Raw genomic sequence first — 24,471 nt, forward strand, 5'->3', positions numbered from 1 at the left:
GGATTTTCAGTGGCAGGAGGCAACTCACAGGATGAGCAGCTCCACTCTGGAGAAAAGAAAGGGAGCATCTGACGTGAGAAGAGGGGCTGAATGGGGAGGGCGTAGTGAGAGAGGTCAAACAGGCTTTTCCTGTTTTAATTTTTGTTTCAACCTAGTACTTTACACAGCAAAGGAAAGGTAAGTTCTCCATTATCCTTTATTTCTTGGTCTCCTTCCACAGGAATCTGTATTCTCTGAACAATGATTTGAAAGTCTTTATATGGACAATCTCAATTATATCCTAGGAAAGCTGGGGGAGGTAAAAGGAAAGTAAATGTCTCTCCCTTAAAGAAAGAAGGAGAGAAGATTCTCCTTTCTGCCTGGGACATGGGAGGTAGGGAGTGGTGAGAGGGGCGAATAATGATGTAACACAAGGACAAATGGTAAGAATTTGGCTGTGTAGGATTTTCCACTTGACTTTAAAAGAACCATGAGAATACTTTGGTTCAAAATATAATGGTCAATAATATATGAAATAGTCACTAACATATGACTATTGCTTGTCAGTGGCAATCAAAGACATGAGACGTGAGATATCCAAGCAATGGGAGGTTTTAAAAAGATAGCCCTATAGAAAAGATTATATTAGGCCAACAAAATAGATTCATTTAAAATATAATTGAAATAAAAAGCAGTGTATCCTCAAAACTATGTAGTGTTGGGCCTTGGAGTAAGACTACGGAAGACTGAATTCCAGCTCTACCACTTATAAACCATGGGACTCAGCAAATTACTTAAATAGTGGAAAAGATGTAACATTGTAAAGATGTCAACTCCTCCAAATTGATTTATACCATCTTAACTGAAATCCTAGAAGATTTTTTTTTTGTGAAAATTGGCAAGCTGATTTAAAAATATGTATAGAAATGGAAAGGACAAAGAATAACCAAAGGAATCTTCAAAGAAGACAATAAAGCTAGACGATTTACAGTACCATATAACAAGATCCATTATGAGGCTGTAGTAATTAAGACAGTGTGTTATTGGCACAAGGATGGACAAATAGGCCAAAGAACAGTATAGAGAATCAAGAAGCAGAGCCATACACATATGGTCACCTGATTTATGACAGAGGTGAGTCACACTGCTATGCAGTATGCAAAGAACAGTCTTCAATAAATGGTCCTGGGTCAGTTGGATGTCCATATGGAAAAAATGAATCTTGACCCCCTACTTCCCAACATTCACAAAAATCAATTCCAGATGTATTAAAGACCTAAATGTGAAAAATAAAAAGTGAAGCTTTTAGAAGAAAACATAGGAGAACATATTCATGACCTTGGAGTTGGCAAAGATTTCTTAAACGGTTCTCAAAAAAATGCTAATCATAAATGGAAAATGTAGTAAGTTGGGAAATACTAAATTTAAGAACTTCTGTTCATCCAAAAACACCATTAAGGGAATGAAAAGGCAACCCAAAGAGTGGGAAAATACATTTGCAGAACATATATTCAACAAGACTTGTATCCAGAATATATAAATTTTACAACTCCTACAAATTTATAAAGAAAAGGCAGACAACCAAATAGAAAATGAGGCAGAAGAAGTGAACAGACACTCCACAAAAAAAGGATACCCAAATGGCCAATAAACATATTAAAAGGGCCAAACATTAATCCTTAGAAAAATTCAATTTCAAACCAAAATGCAATACCTCTATAAACACACTAGGGTGGTTAAAATGAAAAATACAGAAAATACCAAATGTTGGTAAGAAGGTGGAACAATCAGAACATTGACATGCTGCTGGTGGGAATGTAAATTGGTACTACTGCTTTAGAAAACTCACTGGCAATTCAGATTGACCCAGCCAATCTATTCCTATATACACTCAACAGAATTGTGCACATATATTTGCCAGAAGATATATATAAGAATGTTCATAGCAGCCCTATTCCTAGTAGCCCCAAATTGGAAACTACCCAAATGTCTACCAGTGGTTGAATAAGCAAATTGTGGAATACTCACAAATTTACTCTTTGAGTTTTGTTGTTGGGGATGGGGCTGTGAGGCAGAGTGGATAGTGAAATATTCATCAATACTGGTGCCTTGTTGGGTCAAGAAAATGATGCTCCTGGTTCTGTCCAAGGGGAAGTGTTTATGAGGGAAAGGGTACACAGGCACCAGCATTGTTCCTCTTTGAAGTACGTATTAACTTAATTGTTCCAAGATATCTTTTATAATTGCTAGTTGAGGTTAATTTGACATGGTGACAGAGTTGACAAACTTGATGAGAGGCACTCAATTTTAAAACCAAATCTGAACACTTCAAACTATAACACAATGTATTTTACATAAAAAAATTTACCATAGAAATTAATATCGTAGAAGACTATTTAATGACATACAGTTTATACATAAATATAAAAATCTTCAAACAAGGTACAAGATAGGAAGAATTCTCATTTTGTAAGAAGTATGTATATATGTAAAGTGTATACACGCAATAAATGATTATAAAGCTCTACACCATAATGGAACAGTAAGAATGTGAATAGAATGATTTTTATTTTCTTCTTTTTTCTCTGTATTTTATAAATTCACAAAGGATTTGAAGAAAGAAAAATGTTTCCTTTTAAATAATTTTTTAAAAAACTGAAACAATCACAGACTTACAGAAAAGTTCCAAGTACAGTATAAATTTATTTTTCTGGATAAAGGCTCCATTTCAGAGGAAGTTGCTGCCCTGATTCTCCATCATTCTTGAATCCTTGAGGGTATGCTTCCTACAAACAAGGACTTTCTCCTACATAACCACAAGACAACTATCAATAGCAAGAGATTAATATCGGTAACATTACTATCAACCAATTCTCAGACCCCATACAGGTCTTGCCAATTGTTCCAATAATGTCCTTTATAGCAAAAGCTCCAGTTCAGAATTAAGTATTGCATTTAGTTGTCATGTCTCTTTAGTCTCCTTCAGTCTGAAATTGCTATTCAGTTGTTGACTTTCATAATCTTGATATCTGAAGATTACACAGCCAGTTATTTTGCAGAATGCCCCTCAATTTGAGTTTGTCTGATGTTTCTTCACGATTAGACTCAGGTTATGAATTTTGGCAGGAATATCACAGAAGAGATTTGTGTCCTTCTCATTGCATCTTATCACTGGATTTTCATTTGTCCATTACTGATGACATTCACTTTTAACACTTAATTAAGGTAGCATCTGCCAAGTTTCTCCACTATACAGTTACTCTTTTTTCCACTTGAAATTAGTAAGTATTTTCTGGGGACTTACCTTGAAACACTGAAAATACTCCCATTCCTCATTAAATATTTAATTTATGTATTTGTTTATTTGTCTATATCTGTTTAGATTCATTTTATTCAACAGGTTACCAACTGTTACTATAATTATTTATTTTGATACTCAAATTATTCCCAATTTGGCCAGTGGAAACCTCTTCAAGTTGGCTTCTGCGTCCTGTGTTTTTTAAAAACAACACCCATTTATTAGCTTACAGTTCTGTAGGTCAGAAGTTTGGCATGGCATGGCTGGGTTCTTTGCTCTGGTTATGACAAGGCTGAAATCAAGGTATCGGCCAGGCTGAATTTTTCTACAGAGGCTTTGGGGAAAATCCACTTGCAAGGTTATTCTTATTACTGGTTGAATTCAGTTACTTGTAACTATAGCATGGAGGTCCCCATTTCTTTGCTTGTTATCAGCTGGGGCCCCTCTTAGCAACCAGAGATTGCTTGCTTTTCTTGCCATGTGGTTACCTCCATCTTCAAGACCACCAGGGATAATCACTCTCATGTTAAATCCCTCTCATGCTCTTTGACATCCTCTGTCTCTGACCTCTAAACCCAGATTTAAAATGCTCATGTGATAGGATCAGGCCCACCAGATAATCTCCCTATCATATGGTCAACTGACCTGGGAACTTAATTATCTCTGCAAAATCCCTTTTGCTATGTAAAATAACATAATCGCAGGAGTACTATCTCCTCATATTCATACTCTTGGGGACTATATAAGGTGTGCGCACTAAGGTACAGAGAGTCAGGGGGACTGTCTTGGAATTCTGCCCACTACATATGTAAAGTGCTACAACAATGCCTGGCACATTGTAAGCTCTATACAACATGCATTAGCTGTTATTATTATTGATTTTCTGACAATTCACAGAAATTTTAAAAATAGCAATGACACAATAATGACAAAGGTGTAGCGAAATGACACTTCAATGTACCATCAAAGAAATACAAATTTCTAGAAGCTTCTGGCAATCAATTTGGGAATGTGTATTGAAAGCCTAATATTTCTGAAGCCTGGTACCTGAGGGTTACAGTAAATATTGAACAAGAACATGATTACCCTTCACCCTTGTTACACAGACACAGATGAAAAGAAGTTAATCTTGTTAATTTGCTGTTTTCTTGTTTAACTTTAGGGGTGACTCAAGGGTCACAAGGACTTATGAGCTTGTTTTGCAGAAGAAAAAGAATGCCTTCAAGGAAGTTATGACCACCAGATAACCAGTCCCCAGCTGCCACTTCTTCCTAGAAGTCAGATTGTCCAAGGGCATATCTAGAGTGAAAGGAACATGGATTCCCCTTTGTTTCTCCAAAACTCCTCCTCCTGGGCCCCTTAGTTCTACAAAACCCCCTGCTTTCTTCTTTATTTAAGGTGGATTTGAGAGAACCTATCCTCTTGTCTGCTCATTTTGGCCAATTTGAATAAAGCTTTCTCATCTCCAAGTACTATGTCTCAGTTACTGGCTTATGGCACATGAGGTACATGAACTTGAGACTAAGAGGTTCAGTATCATTTTCACTTCCAGAAATTCATTCTGAGGACATAATCAGAAGTATGCACAAAGATATATGAAAGAAGATATTATTTATGGTATGTTTGTAATAATAAACACTTAAAAAGAAACAAAAAATCTCCTTTGAGAGGTTTGGTTAAATATTATGGTATAGCTATTCAATGGAATACCATGTAGACTTAAAAACAAACAAATAAAAATACACACTATGGGGCTGGCCCTGTGGCCGAGTGGTTAAGTTCGTGTGCTCTGCTGCAGGTGGCCCAGTGTTTCGTTGGTTCGAATCCTGGGCATGGACATGGCACTGCTCATCAAACCACGCTGAGGCAGTGTCCCACATGCCACAACTAGAAGGACCCACAACGAAGAATATACAACTATGTACTGGGGGGCTTTGGGGAGAAAAAGGAAAAAAATAAAATAAAATCTTAAAAAAAAATACACACTATGGGGGCTGGCCTGGTGGCATAGCGGTAAGTTCACATGCTCCACTTCAGCAGCCCGGGGTTCATAGGTTTGGATCCTGGGCATGAACCAAGCACCACTCATGAAGCCATGCTGTGGCAGCATCCCACATAAAATAGAGGAAGATTGACACAGATGTTAGCTCAGCAACAATCTTCCTGAAGCAAAAAGAGGAAGATTGGCAACAGATATTAGCTCAGAGGCAATCTTCCTCACACACACAAAAAAATACATGGTATGAAAAATATTGAATGAGAAGGGGACATACACATGTTACAAGTGAAGGAATTATAGGTTACAAAATTGCCTATGTAGTCTTACCCGATTTTAGTACAAACACCAAAAGAATTCCTGCTTGTCTTTCTCTCTTTTGAGCTGTGTAATAATTAAGCTTCTATGGCATGATGAGATGGGTCTTAGCCTCCTCACATTGCTGTAGGTCAAACAAAGTTTCTAGCAACTACTTAGGGAGCCCCAGCATCCTTCCTAGAGTGAAAGGTGGACTTTTGGCAAGACAAGTTCACTTGAAAAGGCAGAGAACGTTCCCTGACACCATCTGTCTGGTTGTGCCCATTTGCCAAAACAAGGGCATTCTGAAAAGGAAGGCTTTGTATCATCTCCCCAGTCTTCTGTGCTGCTGCCTTACCCAAGGCCTTAAAGTGTGGTCCAGCCTCTCATTCCCAATGGATAGCCCCTCTTTATATTAAATTGGTTAAATTGCACTTTCAGCTAAGATTTTAGAGTATGATTTTTTGGGAGTGACATCAGCATCATGGCAGAGTGAGCTTTTCCTTTAGTATCTCCCCTGTAAGATACAATTAAAAGGACCTTCATAAACCAACAGAGGACATTCACACAACATAATAGATGTCTGAGGGATCCACTCAGCCACACATCTGAAGGTGGGGGTGCTGGACTACCCCTCAAGGAGGCAGTGGAAGGAGGTAATCAGATCTCCTCTCCCTCCCCAGCAGCAGTGGGTAGTAATCTAGGATGTGGGGCCTTGCAGCAGCTGGCACGCAACTCTCAGAAGAGAAGGGGGAGAAGGCAGCCCTCTGTGAAAACATGCTCACTCTCAGAGTTGCCTCCCAGCCCACAGGAATGCTCCACACCGAGGCAGCTAAGCGATCATGGGGGCATCCCCACCAAGCCAAACAGCTTAGGCAGTTAGACAGTCAGTGCAGAGCAGGAGTGCACAGGACCACACACAAGAAAGAAAGCACCCCTTTCCCCTCTGGCTTGGCACACCAGCAGGTCAGAGCAGGGGCACCCCACCAGACAGCCTGCATATACATGTGTAAAGGAGAAGCAGCCAGTGGGTGAATGCAGACAGGCCCTATTGGCATAGTTTCCAATGGACAGGCACAGCTGCCAGGGGTTGTGGTGGGCTCAGAAAACACAGCTCCTGCTCCCCCACCACCCCCAAGTGGCAGCAGGTGGAACCTGCGGCCAGATACTACGACTATGTGACAGCACCAGTCCACCCCATCAAGTAGAATGAAGTATATTAACACTCCAGACCAGAATGAAAATAACAAGTACCCAGAAATCAACCCTGAAGTCACAGAAATTTACAATCTAAATGACAGAGCTTTCAAAATAGTTATCATAAAGAAACTCAATGAATTACAAGAAAACTCAGAAAGACAGTTCAATGAACTCAGGAATAAAATTAATGAACAGAGGGAATTCTTCACAAAAGAGATTGAAACTATACAAAGAAACCAATCGGAAATGTTGGAGATGAAAAACACAATGAATGAGATAAAGGAAAATCTAGAATCCTTTAAAAGCAGAGCTGATATTATGGAGGACAGAATTAGTAATTTAGAGGACAAACATATAGAAATGTTTCAGGTGGAGGAAGAGAGAGAACTAAGATTAAAAAGACATAACAAATTCTCTGAGAAATATCTGACTCAAACAGGAAACGCAACATAAGGATTATAGGTATTCAAGAGGGAGAAGAGAGCTTCGAAAGGAGCGGAGAGCTTGTTCAAAAAAATAGTAGCTGAGAATTTCCCAAACCTGGGGAAGGAGCTGGAATTAAATACAAATGAAGCTAAAAGAACTCCTAATTACATCAATATAAAAATACCGTCTCCAAGGCATGTAGTAGTAAAACTGGCAAAAGTAAATGACAAAGAAAAAATGTTAAGGGCAGCAAGGCAGAAGAAAATAACCTACAAAGGAACACCTATCAAGATTTCAGTGGATTTCTCAGTAGAAATCTTACAGGCTAGGAGAGAGTTGAAATGATATAGTCAAAATTCTGAAAGACAAAAATTTTCATCCAAGAATACTCTATCCAGTGAAACTATCCTTCAGATATGATGGAGAAATAAAAATTTTCCCTGATAAACAAAAGCTAAGGGAGTTCATTGCCACAAGACCACCCCCCCCCCCCCACACACACACACACACACAAGAAATGATCAAGAAGGCTCTCATACCTGAAACAAAAAAGAAAGAAAAGGTTGGGGATGGCCCCGTGGATGAGTGGTTAAGTTCACATGCTGTGCTTCGGTGGCCCAGGATTTCGCTGGTTCAGATTCTGGGCACAGGCATGGCACCACTCGTCAGGCCACACTGAGGCGGCGTCCCATATGCCACAACTAGAAGGAGCCACAACTAAAATATACAACTATGTGCTGGTGGGATTTTTGGAGAAAAAGCAGGAAAAAAAAAAAGATTGGCAAGTGTTGTTAGCTCAGGTGCCAATCTTTAAAAAAGAAAGAAAGAGAGAAGAAAGGAGAGAAGGAAGGAAGGAAGGAAGGGAGGGAGGGAAGGAGGGAGGAAGGAAGGAAGGAAGGAAGGAAGAAAGGAAGAAAGAAAGAAAGAAAGAAAGAAAGAAAGAAAAGCCTTGAACAGGAGATAAAGGCAGACAAAATCAGAAGATTACAGCTCTCTATTAGAGTATGATTTTTTTGTTTGGTTTTAGCTATAATGAGAGACATCCCACAGTCCAAAATATGTATTAATGACTGGGGGTGGCTGGTGGGCAGTTAACAGAAGTTAACAATTGGGAGAGAACTTATCCTACACTTTTTTTCCTTCTTTTTCCCCAAAGCCCCTCAGTACATAGTTGTATATTCTAGTTGTAAGTCCTTCTGGCTCTGCTATGTGGGACACCACCTCAGCATGGCTTGATGAGTGTTGCTAGGTCCACACCCATGATCTAAACCGGCAAAATCCTGGGCCGCTGAAGTGGAGCATGCAAACTTAACCACTCAGGCATGGGGCCAGCCCTATCCTACACTTTATAACACTATAAAATAGATATTATTAGGCCCATTTTACAGATGAGAAAACTGAGGCTCAGAGAGGTTAAATAACATGTTTAAGGATGAACATTTAGAAAATGGTAAGAATGGGTTTTGAAGCAACTGACTTCACCATTTTTCAGCTTATCAGTGATTTCTGGTGATTTTTGAGACTATACATATTTTTTGAAAGCTTCCCAAGAAATGTCAGTGATTAGCCCAATTTAAGCCTTAATGCAGTACCCATCACAGCTTCTCTATACGTGAAGGCAAATTAGCCATATTCAATGTGATTACAGTGCAGATTAACTTTTTCTCATAAGCTTTTTTCAGCTCTAATCTCTCAAAGTTTAACTTTCAACTTAACAGATGCTCTTTTAACTGGGGGATCCAGATATCATCACAAGCTCAGGTTGAAACAACTTTTCCCATTGTTCTCTTAACCCAAAAGGAGATACTCCAAACTCCAAAATCTTTGGAATTATCATCTTTCCATAGACCTAAAACCCAGGATAGTTTCTCCTATCTCTTCCTATTCTTTGACACAATTCTTGATAAAAGTCAATTGCCAGGAGCCTGAAATCACCAACTGTCCATTTCTTCTTCAGGGACTTTCCCCATAATCCTTCCCAGACTGCTTCCCACATATTCTAATTTCCCTCATGTTCTCAGGACTATTCAATCTCATTCACTTTCATTCACCATTAATTTGCATCCATCTCTAGCTCTAACAACCTGCCCCACTCCAATTGTAGTTTTTGTCAATCTATCTCTGATAATTAGCTCAAACCCATTGTTACATCTGAGCTATATAACAAGTGTCCTTGCATGGAACAAAAAGGAATGCAAAAATATGGCTATGTTTGAAGAGCTCTGTGTCTTTTTGAAATCATTCTTTGAGTACTTGCTTATCTTCGGGAATAACATATTTTTTCCAGTCTCGTCTTGTGCTTTGCTTGTCACAGTACTGGAATCAGCTATTTTTCCAATAAACTCTGGTTCCTTGGAGGATGGTATTTATAAGTCAAGATCTAGACACTAGATGTACTCACGGTTACTGGGATGTCACTGCTCCTTGACCCTCCCCATGGGCAAAGCTAGGAAACACACAGATACACTCACACAGACACCTATATTTATTTCTATCCCTATTTCTCTTTTAAAAATATAGATAGATAGATAGATAGATAGATAGATAGATAGATAGATAGATAGATAGATATAGATAGAGAGAGAGAGAGAGCCCATGCTCACTGATATCTCCAACTGCAATACAACAGCATAAAGTTCATTCTAGTTTTCTCCCTTTCTGGATTTGTAACTCCTTATTCCAACAGTGAGAAATGCAGCGCCCATTACCCATTATATCTTTTATTTGATCAACCCCCCATATACAACCAATCTCCCATCTCTGATGCCACCCCTCCTCTACACAAATGCCTTCCTCACCCCACTTTGGTTCCAACAACCCACAGCAGGTGCCCTCACCACTACCATATAAGCTCCAACATTCCAGGGCAGCCTTCCAAACAGGCTCCTTCTTCACTCTGACTCCCCATCCTGCCCCTCTGCCCCACTACATGGACATGCCCCACCTCAAGTTGAATTTCAAAACCTCATGTCAGGCTGTCCCTCCATATATATTCACGCTCTCCTCATCCTGCCTGGGCTCTGACATACTGCACTGGGTCACCCCCATTCATAGTTGCTCTCCCTCCACTTCACTTGAGTTCTGACACTCACGTCTGGGTGCCCCTCTACATGGATGCAGTCCCTATCCTGGATGGTCTCCAACACCAGCACAGGTCAGCCCTCCCAAATGAATCCCCTCATCCCCTTTTTGGGCTCTAATACTATGCTCAGGGCCACTACGTTTTCTTCCTCCCTCCAGTGGAGAGACCAGCCTTGTTCTGCCCCATCTAATGGCTTTAGGACTGATTGTTCAGGAAGAGAAAGAAAAAGAAACTGGATAGAGGAAACGTCTTCTTCCTAAATAAATAATGTATCTCAGCAGAAATTCTCCACTTTGTTGCTATTACAATTTATCAGTTTTCCATTGATAACACTAAAAATAATTTGATATATAAATTAACTTCTTCTATAAGTAGTAACACTCTTAAAATATGGAACTAGTCAACATTTTCTGAAGTCTTTTTATTCTTTTTTTTTTTTGAGGAAGATTAGCCTTAAGCTAACTGCTGCCAATCCTCCTCTTCTTGCTGAGGAAGACTGGCCCTGAGCTAACATCCATGCCCATCTTCCTCTACTTTATATGTGGGATGCCTACCACAGCATGGTGTGCCAAGCAGTGCCATGTCCACACTCAGGATCTGAACCAGTGAACCCCAGGCCGCCGAGATGCGGAACGTGCTAACTTAACCGCTGAGCCACTGGGCTGGCCCCTGAAGTCTTTATTCTAAGAAATTGGAAACTATATTCATTAAATTAATGAAAGTAATTACTTTTTAATGATCATAAATATGGGCAACCAATGACAAAGGAGGGGAACAGTACCCATTATGCCTACCAGGGAGGGAAAATATCGTACCACTCAAGAGTGTGAGCTCTGGAGCTAGAATATTAGGTTCAAAACTGAGCTCTGAGGCCTTTGGCAAGTTCCTTACCTTCTTTGTGCCTCGGTTTTACCACCTATAAAATGAGGATAATTGTAGTACTTCCTAGACTGATGACGGTTATGGCAGACAATATATAAAAATTTCTTAGAGGAGCATTTGGCACCAAAGATATATTTGTTATTAATGTTATTAACAAGGGTACTCACAGATGCCTGAAAGCACACCCACAGACTCTGTGATTCTTAGACCCTGATTTGAGAAACAATATACGAAAATGTAGACTCTGTAACTTAGGTGATCACTTGGCACTAATGTCATCATAAATCTATGAGCACAAAAATAGGCACCAAGAACGTAGGAATGGATTTAAGACTATATATTTATACTCTTAAAGATTGTGTTTGAAATAAAAATGCAAAATATTTAAATTCTCACAGAAAACTTAAAATCTCCTACCGTATGTTGGTGATCTCCAGTGTTAGAATAACTGTTTATAACATAATACTATATTTTATTCTCTCTACAATTTGAGATAATATAACAAAGACTAAACAGTCCTATAATGAATTGGATTTCAGCTTAAATAGGTAGGCTTTCTTTCAATCATCCTAAATAAGAAGAACCTAGGAAAAAAAGAAAGAAAAGAAAGTTTGTGTATGATAGAATTCACGCTAATCGACTGCAGAACATGAGAAGATTATGATAAAGTTAATTGAGCTGATCCTAGATCAACTCCAATTTTCAACCCACATTCTCTTAAGGGCTAGGTCATTACTTTTTCAAAAGCACTTATCCACATTATGGCAAACTAATTAAAGTAAAACAATTTCTCTTCGCTTTAAAATAACTTCACCATAGAGCTAAATGAGGAATGCTCTATAGGACCCCTACCTTACCTGTTTAGATTCATCCTGCTCTCTGACTCAATTAGTAATTATTTTCTCAAGATTTAAAATGTATTTCCAGGACAAGTTTCTCACATTTTCTAAATTCAGCACAAAAGTTTAAGTGGAATAGCGAAGAAGAAATGTCCTGCTCTAGAAATGGGCTGGCACCTCCTTTGGTCATAGTGAAACAGTGTCATTGTCAAAGCTGACTTGGGTTGGGCTCTGCTGTGGCTTGTGGAGAAGGAGCCTTACTTGACCATTCAGAAACAGAAAGGAAAGACTGTACTGTACTGATCATTCTCATCCTTCAATATGTATGTAACTTTTTACTAACTAAGGTCATTTCTCAGCACTTGTTTCAGAGAAAATTCTACTTGTGTGATGATTGAAGGTGTCCCACTTTACAAGAGAAGTTATTTTAAGAACTTCTACCCTATTTACACGCTGCTTGGGACTATAGTAGATATAAAATAACTGCCTTTTGTCCTTAAGTGGAAATCTTTTAAAAGCGCCAGGAAGATCTAATACAGCTATAGTTTAGGTAATCTTGAAACTTCCACATTGTATGGCTCAATTCCTCCCAGACAGAAGTCTGGAAGTGGATTCCCTGGGCAGGGACTCTTCCCTCAAAACAGGAGGACAGAAGGACTAAAAAGCATATCAAGCACAAGGAACAGGAAATCTAAGGGCCAAATATGCCACGAAGAGAGTTAAGAAGCAGGGAAGACTGGGCAGGGAGATCCAAGTTCAGAATGAGGGAGATGACTCTGAGGAGAAGCAGATGGGGATAAACCCAGGAGAATAAGAAAAAGGTGGGATTGCAAATTAATTGCTTAGAACGTTTTTCAAACCGCTTTCAATAGCCACACTCTGTACACAAAATTCCTTCTCCAAGATTGTAAACTTAAGACCAAAGAAAGCTTGAAGTCAGTCTTTATCCAGTTCTAAGACGCAAAGTTTAATGGCAGTCATAAACCATGTTTCCCACTGAAAGAAACTGGTCCGCAGTGAGCATGAATGAAGCCGACATGCTGGGAGCTGGAGGGGGTGAATTTTCCTGAGGCCCAGGCTGAATCCTGCTCTTTTCTTGGCTTCATTTGTTCCACCTTTGTTAGTATTCTGAGCCAATAATTTTTTCTTTTGCTTAAGCTAGATCACATTGCAACTAAGAATCTGACAAATACAGTGAGATGATGTAAAGGTTTGGCAGAAAGTAATTTACTGTTTGCAGAACCTCTCAGCATCTCCACAGAGCCAAGGTCCCCCAGATCAGAAACTGAAAGCCACTGCCCTAAGTAATAGCTCTTATTTGTCACCTGTCTTTACGTGCAGACAGACGTATAATGTGTGGCTGGTGTGAGGGATGAACTTACACATACTTCATTCATTCATTCAGCACATATCTCTTGGATTCCTATCGTGTGCTAGGCACTGTCCTAGGCATGGGGGCTGTGACAGTGGATGAAAGAGACATGTTCCCTGCTGTCATGGGGCTCACTGTCCAACGGCCTTGTGTTCTCATAAGCTGTGAATTATAGAAGGCAAGCTCTCCTCGTTATTGATGGTTGTTACTCTTTTGCAATAATGCAATGAAAAATATTAGTTCTCAAAATGCATACTCTATATTTATCATGAACACTTAATTAAAAGATCAATATCATTTGTGAAATGCCTGTATTACTAGTCCTAAGACATACTAGGTCAGCTTATAACTATCATGAAGTCTTAGAGAACATTTAATCAAGATGACACAGATGAATTAAACATTTGCTACCAAAGTAATGAGGCTTTATTTTATACTCCTAGTTACTGAAATTGTTTTGCTCCTTTAAAATATTGGAGAAATAATATCTTTCTTTACTACTGAAAACACAAGTTAATTGCTAGCCCATATTGCTTTCCTTAGCACTTAATATTATTTATGAATAGAAATGATGAAAAGGTCCCTCTACTAGGAGCCCAGAACTTCCAAGGATAGCTAATCCTTAAATAGTAAAACAATTGAATCCTAAGGTGAGATTTTTGTTGCAGTATTATGACATGAATTTGAAAGGTTTTTGCCACTATATTGAAGGACAAGGCCTGGGCTTGTAGAGTTCCAAAAGTAAAGCTGTAATTTCTCAGAAAATACCTTTGGGACTGTGACCACACTAGAGAAAAATAAAATGATTCAGGAATTCAGGTGAGCATTTCAAGGTTCCACAAAGTCTCCCCAGTAACAGACACACAAGTGGAAGGTGTGGATAAGGATCTGAGCAGTGTGGTGCAGCTTTAGGGTCAAATCACAAGAAGAATGATCCCAAATTCTTCCCTTTAACTGGCAGTCTGTCTTTCCCCATGAGACAGGAAGTGATGACCTCACTAGACATATTCACATTGCAGGGTCATAATTTTGCCGCATGTACTCACACATAAATCCTATTCCTGCATCTGAGTCATCTTTCTCTCTCATCTTGGTTCCTCACCTATGGTTTGAGGTTGCACTGGGTGCCAGCTTAAAACAGAAAAAATGGCTTGAGTTTCTCTGCAGAGCATGCACTTTCCCGTATTGGTTCCTCCATTGATTTATTCACTCACTTAATATTTACTGAGGATATATTACGTTCCAGTCACTGTGCCAGGGGCTGCAGCCAAAAAACTGAAGAAAACACAATCTCTATCTTCCTACAGCTCTAAGCATATGATGTCTAAACTCATAGTAGTGGTCTCTAAACTTTTTTATTACATCCTCCCAATAAATTTTTTAGTATATTCTGTCAATAATGGATATTTACCATTTGTAAATTATTATAATTATTATAGATTATTACTATTATTGTATTCCTTTCATCTAATATCTCAAGGCAAAATAAGCTCTTAAGATAATGTTCCTAGATAGCAATAGTGGATGTAAATCTATATTTTAAATGATCTTAATCATTTTATATCTTCTGTAAAATGCAATCAGATTGCTATTGTTATTGTTTTTACCTATAATGGGTCTGATGGCAGGGCCATTGCATATTATTGCCCACAATGAGATGCCATGCCACTGCTGAGGAAATCCTCATAGAGGTATAGTGGAGTCAGCTATGGCTTTTTCTTGTCATTTGTTGTGCCTACATTGCAAGTATCATCTAGAATCCAGGGATCTTTGTGGGAATACATTTAAGGTACTTGTCCATTTTAGAAAGGTTAGTTTGGGTTAAAACAAAATTTTAACATACTGTAAATCCTCTTAAAACCAGATAAAAGTAACTATAACATTGTACAATATGCTGAATATGAGCAAATGAGTGAGAGCAAACTTGGTATAATAGGGAACTGAGTGAAGATACCAGGATGGACCCACAAATTAAAGATTAGAAAAGCTTACTTTATTTCCTTAGATTTGAAATAAATATGAATAGAAGATCTGACACTGCCTTTCTGCACAGGATCGACCTGTGCTCTACCTGGGAGAACACTGGTCTGCAGAGTGAGACAGAGATTCCGACATCCGAGAGGTTAGAGCACCAAGGGCAGACAACCTCATTTTGCTGGAGGTGGAAGGCTCAGGTGGAAAAAGATAGGACAGGTGAGGTGTAAGGTGAGTCTTAAAGAATAATAGGGTGGTTTCATCAAGTATAGGGAGAGAGAAGACCTTAGAAAATACAGCTATTTAAGTCAGGGGGGTACAAGAGCTGGACATGTGTGGAGGAGTAAAAGCAAGCAATTCTGGGTGGCTACAGGTTAGGGGGCCAAGTGGGCAGCCTTAGATATAGACAGAGAAATAATGGATGAAAAGGATTGACAGAAATCTGCTGGCACCAAGAACACTGATGGCTTCAATTTAGCAAAGGGCAGCCAAAATTAAATAGATGAGCTGACGAGAGAGCAGATCACAGAGGTGGATGGATTTTTAAAGAGAAATCATTGAGAAACACATCACATTAAGAGACAGTGCTGTAGAGCAGCTTTCTTGGGAACTAAATAAATGACTCTAATGTCCAAGCATATCACAGAGAGCAGTTATCCATAAAAGCCTTTCCAAGTTCCAGATACGTGTGGGTTAGGCGAATGGAATAATTATATAACAAATTTGATTTTAAAGGATACGATGACCATTTGCTTTTAATGCCCAAAGAGCTTTCTGAATTCCTATCCCCTAATATTCCTCTTTGTAGCCCTCTTCCTCTTCAGTACGTCTAAGAGAATCCGGAGACTGACCAGGTGTGTAGGTTCAAGTAGTTGAGTTCATATCATTGAACCTTATCCCACTTATAATCACTGTCTGCCAGTTTTGAGTTTATTTACAAAAAAGTAAAGCTTAGTGGGGCCAGCCTGATGACATAGCAGTTAAGTTCGTGTGCTCTGCTTCAGCAGCCTGGGTTCCCTGGTTCGTATCCAGGGCGCGGACCTAGCACCGCTTATCAAGCCATGCTGTGACAGGCATCCCACATATGAAATAGAGAAAGATGGACACAGATGTTAGCTCAGGGCCAATCTTCCTCAAAAAATAAAAAAACAGTAGAGCTTAGCTATTCTGCTTTAATATATGCATACATTCAACTACTATTTTTCCTATATCAAGTCATCACATTGTACACTTTAAATATCTTACAATTTTATTTGTCAATTATGCCTCAATAAAGCTGGAAAAAAATACTACTCTTCTACTGCTGGAAAATTCAAACTTTTGCAGAAAAACAATATACTATAGTTATGGCAAAGCAACAATTACCATTGACAAATAATTAGGGAATTGAGCTGAAGATCCCAAGTTGCATCTGAACCACAATGAAAGAATAAAACTTTTTCCTAAATGGTTTCCAAAATGCAAGAAAACAGAAAGACAATAGAACTATTCTGGGATTGCCAAAATGTTGGGAGAGAGAGGATTCATGAGCAAATTCTACACTAGTTGGCACACTAAACATTAAGGGGCTGTTTGGGGCAAGGCTGTCTAATAAATAACAGTCAGGACTAAGGCTTAGCAGATGTCAGGGAACTCTTAGCATTGAATTACCCTGAATTCTCCCAACTCTTCTCTCACTTGCAGAAGGGAAAAAAAAATCTGGGGAAATCTCATACTCCTTGGGGCTTCAATAGTTGGGAGAAGGAAAGAAAGACCAACTAGGACTTCCAGAGTCAGCTCCTCCACTATTCCCTTTCATGTGCCCTGCAGGCTCAGTAGGGCCCCTCTCCTTGACGTAATTCCAGATTTTACCTCATAAGCAGTAAAATTGCCCATCTTCTTCTTACCATATGCTGACAACCAAGAATTTTTTTCACTCACTCTGCTTCAGTAACAAAACTGTTGTTTGTTCTCCTTCTAAAATGAGTTATCTTATTATAAAAAATTCAAATGATACATAAAAAGTCCATCATAAACCTATCTCTTAGAGACAGCCATTTTGTGATTATTTCTTCATCTTTGTTTTCTCTTTCATTATTCATTGCATCTGTTTGTTAATCTGAACAAAAAAAACTAATTTTTTAAAGATTATGTTTTTATTTTAGAAATATAAAAGATATTCTGAGTCTATGCAAAGTAAAAATGCTGCATTCTTGTAGTATAAATATAATAGGATAAAAAGCACCAAGCAATAATATGGCCTCATCTATTCCAGGGGACAACTCCAGGCAAAGAGTAAAGTAGCTAACAAACTTGTGCGTCCACCCTCCTGCTTCTGAGGCAGCCAGAAACCTGCCCATGGTGCAAGGGGCCCATCGCAAATTCCACAGTCCAGTCACTCCAGCTGACCACTGACCTGTGCTCCTCCCCCCTGCTGTCCCAGGAAAATTCCCATGATCTCAGCTAGCTGTTTGAAGGATGTAATCTGATTAACTCCGTGTTAACATGTGAATGAAGGAAAGCTTGCTTAAGCAGAGACTTTCTCAGGACTATGCTTGTTAATGCAAAAGAATCTCTAAAGGCTGGAACTTCAGGCTGGGTGATAAAGTGAAATGGAAGAATTTCCGGTAGAGGGCAGAGATCATTTTGATTTGAGGAACTCTCCCCCACTGAAACTGAAAATCGCAACATGGAAAGCCTGTCCCCCACCACTTGAGTTCTATCTAGCATAATGCTAATCTCCTTGCAACATTACACTGTGAAGGCAGGAGAGCTGAACAGGAAGATCAAGGGCTTCGGAATAATGCAAATGAGGGTTCAAACCCATGCCCCTCCCCCTACTAGAGGAATGCCTCCGGCAGGATGTTGCTGCTCTTGTTATCTAACCCCCTAGACTGCTTTCCTCACCTGCTAAACAGGTTGCTATGGGGATTAAAATTAATAAAGTAGAATATATAAAGTGCTTGGCACTCAGTAGGTACTCAAGAATAGGAGTTGCTGTCATTTATATTATTTCTCTCAGTCTTTACACAACGTTTAATAATCTGGATTGTTCTAGTCTTGTGTGAAGCAACAGTTGATGGAGTGGTGAAGGATGGTCCAACTACTGGCCAATGGGGAACAACACATCTCTTATTGTACCATGTCATCACTCATTGAAATGGTTAGAATGGTGAAAAATTTTTCTCCTTAGAGAGGTTACAAACCAGGCCAAATTTGATCTTCAGACATAATTACTTTAATCTTCATGGTGTTTTGTTTAATTTTTTTCTTTGAGTTAGTTGTCAGCATTTAATAATCAGGAAATCTGACGTAAAATCCATAGTTCCATCATCTTTTTTACAATTCACGTTTTAAAAGCTTATTCCTTTAGGAGAACAACTGCTGGAACGAGTAGCAGCTATCTTTTTTAGGTAAGACGTGTGTTCTCCAGGAAGCCACAGTCCTCATCATGCCTGTGGCACCCAACACTGAGGAAGAAGGGCAGCTGCCACTTACCATCCAGCTTGCACTGTTGCCTTGCTAACTCTCGGCTCTCTCTACCAATTTTCATTCATGGCCTGGCTCCTACAGACATTTAAGTTAGTGACCTCTCTCACAAGAGCTAATTAATATATTCCACAATACATAGCAGTATATTTAGGTTCTGCAATCAGATAACTGGGTTTGAACACTGACTCTCCAGATTACTAGTTTTGTGACCTCAGGCAAGTCACCTGACAAATAAAAATGGCAAGCAATAGGATATATTGGGGTATATGAGGAAGCCATTTTGTGTAAACTTTATTCGGCCTGACCTTGTCTTTCCAAAAGGGCCTACCTTGGCTGCTGAGCATGCATTGTGTATCTGCTTTAGATATTCCCTATGGCAAGAGCAAAGGCCCTTGAGATAAAGGTGCAACTTCCCTCCCCCTCCCAACGCTGGCATTCCCTTAAGGATTAAGCATCTTTCCTTAGGCTAGAAACTGATTGCTGCACTCACCTGTGACCACCCAGCTTAAGACAATAGGCTTGCCTCCTGCTATGCCCTCTGAAATAGCAGACCCACTACCTGCTGTGTCCATCAAGCGCTGTGCTGACAGGGCAATCTTGTGACTATTGTGGGAGGGACATTTCAATCATATGTGAAACATCCTGTATGGGGGTATATAACCACTCTGTATACCTCACTTCTTTGATGCCCTTTCTTCCTTCAGAAAGAAAGGCCCTGGGCTATGGTCCTCAGATTTCAGCTCAGAAGAATAAGCTCACCCAAATTTTCATTTATAGATTGGTTATGGATTATTTTCGTTGACACACCTCACCTCTCAGAGTCTCAGTTCCTTCAACCCTACAAGAGAAATAGTAACTGACTCATCTCACAGGGTTTTTGTGAAATTTCAACAATGTAATACATATAAAGAACTTTTCGTCATACTCGGCCATAAAAAGGGACAAAAAATATTAACTACTACAATGACAACGATGACGATTATTATTATAGTCATGTGCCACGCACATAACAACATCTCGGTCAGTGACAGACCGCACATAAGGTGGTCCCATAATATTATTACCATATAGCCTAGGTGGGCAGTAGGCTACCCCATCTAGATTAGTGTAAGCACACTCTATCGTGTTTACACAACAATGAAATCACCTAACGCATTTCTCAGAACATATCCCCATCATCAAGCTATGCATGACTACATTATCATTATTATTATTACTGCTGCCGCTGCTAGGATCACAACTACTACTAGTAGTAGTACCACAACAATTACTACTACTATTAGTTGAGAAGGGTAAAAGCACTTGGGGGCTTTCTTCATTCTCATTTCTGCTTTCTCAACCTGGAAATTGAAAATCATGTGGAAAGCCCTGGGGAACATGGAGCCTTTCAAAAGTGGAAAGAGCAGTTTCTGTCTGCCACTGTGCACCAGCACAATGAGATCAGTCACAGAATGAAGTGAGAGTGGTTCCAGTCTCAAAGGCAACAGGACCACTAACAAGCCAGTCTCATACTCAAGCCCAGGTGAAGAAGGCAAGAATCTGTCTCAAAATCCCTGTAAGTAAGAAATATGCTTTGGATTAGCCAACCCAGCTGAGAGAACCAGAGTGGGGAGAAGATAGGACCTCCAGAGACTAGAAGCTACAAAACTTCAGAGGGCAAGGGAGGATCCACAAGTTGGTCCTAACCCAGGAAAGACAAGCCTTTCTCTCTGGGAATGAAGTAATGGGGCAGAGAAAGGGAGGAGAGGGCGAGAATACAGGCAGAGTGGCTGCAAAAAGGAAATGGAGTGCAAACTGTGGCCAGAGCAGACAAGCCCCAACCTCAGAGAACCAAAGACAAGACTAGAAGAGAAGCGAGATCATGTAGAGGGTGAGAATTCCACCATGTGTGATGGCACACAATCTGAAATTACTTCTGAGGACTTCCATAAAGTGGAGAAAAACAACTGGATTGTGCACCTCGTGTACCTAACAGCCCCAAAGGGAAGACTTTCATTATCAACACAACAACAAATATCCATCTTTTCCAAAGTACTTTCATGATTATCATTTGATCCCAGACTAGCTATATGAAGTGGTATTCCCTGTTTTACAGATGAATAGCCATGAAGAGATTAAGTCAATTGCTTAAAGGCACAAAACCAGTAAATGGTGAAGATTGCTAGAGTGTAATTCTCCTGAAACCAATTACTTTGCACTGCTCACTGTGCAGTCTTCAGAAATTGCATGTTGTTCACCGTGTGGTTTCCAGGTTTGTTTTCTCCTTTATAATTCTCCTAATTTGTTTAAGGAAGTTTTGTTTTATTGTTTTTTGTTTTTAATGCAGATATGCCTTGGTTGAATGCAAAAGAAAAGGTCAAGGAAAAGATACGTCCAAGACTGGACCAGCTTAGCTAAAGAGATCAACTTCCCTGGAGTGTCAGGGATGGGGTGACCAACAGTCCCAGCTACATATCAGGGTAACCCAATTTTCCCACAACCATCCAAGCTCCCAGACCACTAGATTTGGGGACTATAGTATGGTAACCTTTCCACACGGGATTTATAGTAACTTTATCCAACATATATTCATCCTCCCAATGAAAAGATTAATCTTGTATTATTCTAGTGAGAATGAGGGATTACAGTCAAGAAGAAACTTTAAAAACTTATAGAAAAATGTAACTCAAAGGAATATGCTCTGCCAGGATTTGGAACTTGCCCGTTTAGATAGTATAACTTTGCCAAGGACTTTCCAGTTAATACTATGCTTTCAACACTGATTAGAAAGTCAAATGTACTATATCAAACTAGAGTAATATCTTCTTTTTCTCAGGTCATGTGATTTTGCTTTAAGAGATTTTTCCAGAGCTGAGAATAGAACATGTCTCTAAGGCTCCCAGTCCAGTGAACTAAACAATGTGGCTTCTTCATTTTCAAATGGTCTGTTTTGAAACGAACAAATCTTAACACTTCATCAAGCTAAGAAAAGAAACAAAAGGAAAAAAACAGTCTCTTAGGCCAGGAAAAAGCTGAGATAGGTTGGAAGATGCAGAAGCTGAAGTTACCTGTAAGGCTGCCAAGCTAAACTGAATCAATTGATTCCTTTTTTTTTTAATCAAATAAAACCCACCACTAATCTTTTTTCTTTTTTTTCTGACCCAAAGTCTGTGTTTCGAAGTTACCCAGACAAAATGCTTGTCAAATCCAATGACATACAATAGATTCACAGATGTTGACATGTCATAGATAGAGATCTAAGAACCCACTGTGCCAGTGTGTAAGACTGGGCTTTCAGACAAGATGTGTGCACACACACACACGTCCACACACTGCACGTACGTACACCTTCTCTTCAGAAGGCACAAAGGTACTCGTTCCAACCACTGAGGGAAAGACCTTCAACACACACAAAATATCTATTACATCACCCATTAAACTGTGTATTTTTAGAGCTATGACCTTTATGTGAGCTGAACAATAAAGCTGTTCACAAACCTGACAGCAGCTTTTCCAAAGCGGAACAGTGAACCACTGTCCCTAATGCACCCATCAAACTTCACATCTAAAATGGCATCTAGCACAACATTTAAAAAGCCATTGTAACATAACACTGCCAAGATTATTGGTCTTGTCTCAAAAAAAAAAAAAAATCATTGTTTGGCCTTGGCATTTATTTAAAAAAGAAAAAGAAAAAGAACTAATTTATTTATTTAGCAAATGAATGGACTGAATAAATTTAAGGCAATCAAAAGAAACTCAGTGGTCCCCAGCTCCTCAAACTGCTGCCAGACTAACTTGGGCACCGGTGGCCACAGACTGGTCCTAATAACACAGTCTTAATAACAAACAGTTATTGTGTGGATCCAACAGGCCCGAATTCAAGTCCTGGTTCCTCAGTTACTAGTTGCATGACCTTGGGTAAATTACTTAACCTCTTAGCTTCCACTGTCTTTTGTAATATAAGTACTATAATACTATTTGTCTAATGGAAGTTATGCTATAGGCAGTTATAAATGAAATCATATATGCAAAGGTTTAGCACAGTTGCTGGTATAGAGCAAATGCCCAGTAAAGGTTAGCTGTTATTATCATTGGGAAATCTCATAGGATGACCATAAAATTTCTTACCCAATCAAGAACACTTTTGCGGTTGAAAGTGAGCTCTATTAACACACAGTGGCAGGGACTGAAGGTCACCCTAATCATTGATGGTGCAGCACGGTCTGGTAGCATGGAATGCTGGGGACTAGGAGCAAGGCTTTAGTAATACGCAACAGGAAATACAAAACCATATTAGTAAATGAGGATGCCTAGCCACCCCTGAATGGAAATATGAGCAATGAGGAGAAGGAAGGGCTCAAGTTAATTGAAAACTTGCAGTTCTGTAATCAGTTGATGATATGATCATACCAGAGACAGCTGTTAGTATCAAAAACTTGTCAGCATTCTAAATTTAAACAGGTAAACTCTTTTGCAACATCTCCACTTTATACAAGATTTGGAAATTAAGAGATTTTTAAATTTGCGTAAAATATCCTTAACCATTTCCTAAATCAGTATACACTTTCCCAGGTGGTATCTTTAGCATAGCTTTTATGCTAGAAATTAACCTAATTCTAAAATTACGGAAGAAATAGTACAGCAGTTATCCAAATCATCATACCAGGAAGACAGTAACCTGGACAGTACACCAGAATATTCCAGTCACTTTGCATCCAAACCATTCTGAAACTTGTAAGACTGCAATCAACCAATGTCTATTTAAAATCATCTTGTTAATTTTGATAACTGGAGATTTTGTGAAAGTGTCTGTAGACGATTTCATTAATCTTCTTTACAAAGAAGAGGTAAGTTACCAGCTGATGGATAGGCCAGTTGCAGGATTAAAAAGGTATTGTGGGGAGAATTTTTAAATTTTGCCTGTTTTTGAAAGAATGGGAGAGAAAAAAGAATGCATATTTGTGTTTTCTTGTGCTTTCATTAACAAATGTAGAAAAGATTAACAAGAAACTACTAAAAATGGTTACATGCAGGGCCAGGAGGAGCAGGGCTGGGGAGGCAGTTGGGATTCTTTTTGCACACATTCTGAATCATTTTAATTTTTGAACCATACCAAGTATCAGGGATTCAAAAAATTAAAAGAATTTAAAAATTGCCTATTTTAATAAAGTAAAAAGTCCTAAAGAGAATGTCTTGAGCCTACCAACGAACATAATTTATATATAGGGGAAGATAAAGTACCTCTATACCTCTTGCAACTATAAACTTTATTAGTCACAAGAGATGATGTTTAGTAAATCTAAATGAAGAAAAGTTCCCCCCTTAATTAAGGACAACCCAAACTGATAGAAATAAACACAGTGACACAATTTATATTTGATCAGCAATATCTTATTACCCAGATTTTCCGTGAATTTGCAAAATATTTTCAACTTAATCATTTATAAGAACAAAATGTGTTAGATGTTTAGTTAATTAGCATTAAATATTAAAGAACATGGTTTTAAAATCCCCTAGACAAGTTAATGACTTCTTTATTTACATATTTCATATTTTGTTATAATAGACACAATAGGAATTATTTACAATAATTGCATTTTTTGGACAGTACATTTGTTGGTATTGTAATAGTGTAAAATACATTGTATGGAATCATATGGAAGAATGGCTAGG

The 24,471-nt window shown here is 39.0% G+C and overlaps 1 protein-coding gene across 9 annotated transcripts in view; it reads right to left on the reverse strand.

Annotated features, from left to right (window-relative positions):
• Positions 1–24,471, reverse strand: part of CCDC148 (coiled-coil domain containing 148) — a 227,087-nt gene that overhangs the window by 164,463 nt on the left and 38,153 nt on the right. The gene's annotated exons all lie outside the window — the stretch shown is intronic.

This window comes from Equus asinus, chromosome 4 (assembly GCF_041296235.1).
Source record: "Equus asinus isolate D_3611 breed Donkey chromosome 4, EquAss-T2T_v2, whole genome shotgun sequence".
Taxonomy (NCBI): domain Eukaryota; kingdom Metazoa; phylum Chordata; class Mammalia; order Perissodactyla; family Equidae; genus Equus; species Equus asinus.